We start from the raw sequence: 5,544 nt of genomic DNA, 5'->3' as shown, positions 1-5,544 counted from the left end.
TCTCTGTCATCACTGAAACGAGACACAGGTGTTTAATGTTAACAATCACCAGGTGATGCACCTTACCGTTTCCTCTCTCCCCAGTGACAGACACACTGTTACAAAATGAAGGCAGCGAAGGCAGACGAGGAGAGCGGATCCAAATGCAGGCTTACTTTATTGATAAGCAAAACAAACAAACACAAAGGAAAAACCCTCAATAGGGAAACAAACATAAAACTAGAAAAGCACGGGCAGGGGAAACACACCAGGCTAACAACATTTCAACGATTGACAAAGACAGAACAAAGAACCAGGGTAAAAATACACAAGGACAGGATGATTACAAATTATAAACAGGTGTGAACAATGACACAAAATGGCAGTGATGACGGCAGGTGGATTGTGGGAAATGTAGTTCTAAACAATAGACTGGTGAGACACAGAAATCAGGGCAGACAACAGGGAAACGTGACATAGCCCCCCCTCAAAGGAGCGGTTTCCAGACGCTCCTCAGAAAAAAGGCAAAAAAATCATCCAAGGAGAGAGGGGGAAGCTTGAGGTGGGCAGACAGACCAAGGGGGCAACGAGGGGCAGATAGGCAGTCCGGAGGGCAATGAGGGGCAGATAGGCAGTCCGGAGGGCAACGAGGGGCAGACAGGGAGTCCAAGGGGGCAGAATGGGCAGGTAGGAAGTCCAAGGGGCACGAAGGGCAGGCAGGAAGTCCAAGGGGCATGAAGGGCAGGCAGGAAGTCCAAGGGGGCACAGAGGGCAGGCAGGAAGTCCAAGGGGGCACGAAGGGCAGGCAGGAAGTCCAAGGGGGCACAAAGGGCAAGGACAGGTTCAGGTGGTCTGGGAGCTGGCCACCGGGTAAGGATAGGTTCAGGAGGCCTGGGAGCTGGCCACAGGGCAGGGCCCGGTTCAGGAGGCCTGGGAGCTGGCCACAGGGCAAGGACAGGTTCAGGTGGTCTGGGAGCTGGCCACAGGGCAAGGATAGGTTCAGAAGGTCTGGGAGCTGGCCACAGGGCAAGGATAGGTTCAGGAGGTCTGGGAGCTGGCCACAGGACAAGGATAGGTTTGGGGGACCTGGGAGGAGGCCACTGGACAGGGACTGGGTCAGGAGGCCTGGGAGGAGGCCACAGGACTGCAACAGGGTCAGGAGGCCTGGGAGGAGGCCACAGGACAGACACAGGGTCAGGAGGCCTGGGAGGAGGCCACAGGATGGGAACAGAGTCAGGAGGCCTGGGAGGAGGCCACTGGACAGGGACAGGGTCAGGAGGCCGGGGAGGAGGCCACAGGACAGGGACTGGGTCAGGAGGCCTGGGACGAGGCCACAGGACAGGGACTGGGTCAGGAGGCCTGGGAGGAGGCCACAGGACAGGGGCCAGGTCAGGAGGCCTGGGAGGAGGCCACAGGTCAGGAACAGGGTCAGGGGCCCTGGGAGGTGGCCACAGGACAGGGGCCGGGTCAGGAGGCCTGGGAGGAGGCCACAAGATAGGGGCCGGGTCAGGAGGCCTGGGAGGAGGACACAGGTCAGGAACAGGGTCAGGGGTCCTGGGAGGAGGCCCTAGAGGCGGAGACCTGGGAGGCTCGAGAGACTTGAGGAGCAGAGTCCTAGAGAGCCCGGGAGGTGGAGCCGTAGGAGGCTCAGGAGGCGGAGCTGTAGGAGGCTTGGGAGGCTCCAGGAGCAGAGCCATATGAGGCTCGGGAGGCGGAGCCGTAGGATGCTCGAGGGGTGGAGCCCTAGAAAGCTCTGGAGTCTCTGGGAGCAGAGCCATATGAGGCTCGGAAGGCGGAGCCGTAGGATGCTCGAGGGGTGGAGCCCTAGAAAGCTCTGGAGTCTCTGGGAGCAGAGCCGTAGGAGGCTCGGGAGATGGAGCCGTAGGAGGCTCTGGAGGCGGAGCCGTAAGAGGCTCAGGAGGCCCAGGGAGCGGAACCATAGGAGGCTCGGGAGACGGAGCCGAGGAAAGTGGCACCGTAGGAGGCTCTAGAGGTGGAGGCCTGGAGGGCTCCGGAGGAGGAGCCGTAGGAGGCTCGAGAGGCAGAGCCGAAGGAGGCTCGGGAGGCTCTGGGAGCGGAGCCATAGAAGGCTCGGGAGACTTGAGAGGCGGAGCCCTGGAAGGCTCTGGGAGCGGAGCCATAGAAGGCTCGGGAGACTTGAGAGGCAGAGCCCTGGGAGGCTCGAGAGGCTTGAGAGGCAGAGCCCTGGGAGGCTCGAGAGGCTCGAGAGGCGGAGCCCTGGGAGGCTCGAGAGGCTTGAGAGGCGGAGCCCCGGAAGGCTCGAGAGGCCAAGCTCTAGGAAGCCTGGGAGGCGGAGCTCTGGAAAGCTCGGGAGGCAGAGCTCTGGAAAGCTCGGGAGGCTCGGAAGGCGGAGCTCTGGAAAGGTCGGGAGGCGGAGCTCTGGAAAGCTCGGGAGGCGGAGCTCTGGAAAGCTCGGGAGGCTCGGAAGGCGGAACTCTAGGAAGCTCGGAAGGCGGAGCTCTGGAAAGCTCGGAAGGTGGAGCTCTGGGAAGCTCGGGAAGCTCAGAAGGCGGAGCTCTGGAAAGCTCGGAGGGCGGAGATCTGGAAAGCTCGGAGGGCAGAGCTCTGGAAAGCTCGGGTACTGGCACTGGCTCTTGGACGGACACGGCTACTGGCACTGGCTCTTGGATGGTCACGGCTACTGGCACTGGCTCTTGGACGGTCACGGCTACTGGCACTGGCTCTTGGACAGTCACGGCTACTGGCACTGGCTCTTGGACGGTCATGGCTGCTGGCACTGGCTCTTGGACAGTCATGGCTACTGGCACTGTGACGGACAAGACCACAGGCGCTGGCTCAGGGACGGTCGAGGCTACAGGCGCTGGCTCAGGGGCGGTCGAGGCTACAGGCGCTGGCTCAGGGGCGGTCGAAGCTACAGGCGCTGGCTCACTGACCTCTGAGGCGACAGGCACTGGCTCACTGACTTCTGAGGCGACAGGCATTGGCTCACTGACCTCTGGGACGACAGGCTCGCTCACCGTGACATGCGTGGGCACTGGCTCGCTCACAGTGATATGTGTAGACTCTGGCTCGCTCACAGTGATATGCGTAGACTCTGGCTCGCTCACCGTGACAGGCGTGAGCCGGGAGGCGAAAGCCTGTCTTCTCCTCCCCCTCCGGCTCCGGGCAGACGAAGTGGGCCGTACTGGCTCGCTGGCCGTGGCAGGCATGAAGGGACGAACCATGGGCGAATGGAGTACCAACACTGTGGGAGGAGTGGCAGGGCTCTCCTCGATGACATCCACAGTGTATGGTGAAGCGCAGACCAGCAGAGTCTCCTCAACGAAGTCCTGGAGCTTCCAACCGTACGTCGTCGGTGGCAACCGTTCCCGGAGCATACAACTCAGGTTGGCCCGGAAAAACGCCACCAGGTCGGAGTCAGGGAAGTCAGTGGCACCCGCAATCAAGAGGAAATCGCGGGTGTAGTCCTCCACCGAACGGTTTCCCTGCTTGAGGCTTAGCAGCTTGCAGCTTGCACGTAAAGCCGCTGGATCCATGTGGCGGTCAATCGTTCTGTTACAAAATGAAGGCAGCGAAGGCAGACGAGGCGAGCGGATCCAAATGCAGGCTTACTTTATTGATAAGCAAAACAAACAAACAAAAAGGAAAAACCCTCAATAGGGAAACAAACATAAAACTAGAAAAGCACGGGCAGGGGAAACACACCAGGCTAACAACATTTCAACGATTGACAAAGACAGAACAAAGAACCAGGGTAAAAATACACAAGGACAGGATGATTACAAATGATAAACAGGTGTGAACAATGACACAAAATGGCAGTGATGACGGCAGGTGGATTGTGGGAAATGTAGTTCTAAACAATAGACTGGTGAGACACAGAACACAGGGCAGACAACAGGGGAACGTGACACACACAACCACGTCCCGCTCCACTGTACTATTTATATTAATTTATTTGAACATTAATATCTTTGTTGGTTTTACTTGGCAATGTAGTTTGTATCTCTCTGTGTTTGTATCTAAAAAAATATTTTTTTTATTTATTCATTAACATGAAAATAAATGTTGATGTTGGTTTTACTTAACAGTCCACCACAACTGAAAACAAAAATGTTACAATAACTCAATATAAATAGGTTTGCTTGACAGAAATAATCTCATCTCATGTACTTCGTGTTTCCTGTTAAATTTTTTTGGTTAAAAAAAATGCATGCAGATTGTTTTCTAGAAATTAGAAAACTGCTAACAAAATTAGAGTGTGGGTTCAGTCTGGATTTTAGTCTATTCTTCAAAAAAGATGCACAAGTATGTTTTCTAGTGATCATTAGGTCTGATGATTTGAATGTGCTTTTCATATGGTCATTACGTTTGTTAAAAATTGCAACATTTTTCAGGGCTGCACAATAAATCATGCCTTAATACATTGTGAAATCAAAGTATGGCAGGTTTAATCATTCATGCAATTCCAAGTTATTATAGAAATCTGCAAATGCTGCACAGTATAAAGCAACAGAAGGAGATGACAGCATTTCACCAGACGTGGAACACTGTCCTGTCAAAATAAAAGCACCAGGTGAAGGAAATAGGACAGGAATAGATTGCTTTCATGTAAAACAAGCAATGATAATTCAGTTTTATATTATAATAAAAAATAAAGACAGATACTCCATTGGCTGTCCTTACTCACACTTCGTTATTCATGGACCAGATAGCAGTTGTGGAGCACAGACGATCGCTTCGCACTCAAACTTTCGAACCACTCCTCGCTCAAACAAATTAAATAAAAATATCAAACAATATCGTTCAAAAAATAAAAAGTTTGATATTCTTCGATTATGGATTCTGAGGGTAAAAACATGGAACCGGTATGCCACATGACTTTCTATGAAACCTTTCTGTTTTGACTATTCCAAAATCTGCAGACTGCAGCCAACTAGCAAAGATGTGAACTTTCTCAGTGCAACTGCAAATTGGGGCTAAAATATGTGTTAAAGTCATGTAGTTTAATTCAGACTTAAAGGGCCATTCATACAGACAATGATATTTAGCAACAATGCAACCTGAATTCATTCAGAGTTTCTCTCTCAAAGCTCATTTGCATGTGAAAATTAATGAGTGGCGAATATACCATTCGCTTATGGTGCCCCTGTCACAGAGTGCTGTGTATTTAAAACTGATTTCACCTGTGTACTTGTATGTACATGAGTGATATTGTGCTCCTGTGGTTGAAGAGCCTTTGCTAGAGGGATCGCTGAGCTCTCGGTTAGCATTCTGCTGTTAAGTGTTGGTTTTTGTTCTAAAGATTATGTGTTTATTTTTTGTTTTTTGTGAGTGTGAAACCTATCGTGAATCACACAGCTTTTTTACCAAGCAATGTGATCTTAATTACTTTTAATGGTGTAATAAGTGTCTACTGCCTTTTTGACTCATCTGCAAATATATTGAAGGATTTAAAAAAATTATGTTTTTTGTAAACTGTATCCACATCTCTTGACCTCTTGTTTGTTTGGAATTTTGAACCTGTGTGCCCTTTACACTGATTCTGTTATTAATAGTGTTAATAACAGGATGGCGTAGTCA

The sequence above is a fragment of the Xyrauchen texanus genome, chromosome 35 (assembly GCF_025860055.1).
Source record: "Xyrauchen texanus isolate HMW12.3.18 chromosome 35, RBS_HiC_50CHRs, whole genome shotgun sequence".
Lineage (NCBI taxonomy): Eukaryota > Metazoa > Chordata > Actinopteri > Cypriniformes > Catostomidae > Xyrauchen > Xyrauchen texanus.
Note: the sequence above shows the minus strand (reverse complement) of the source record.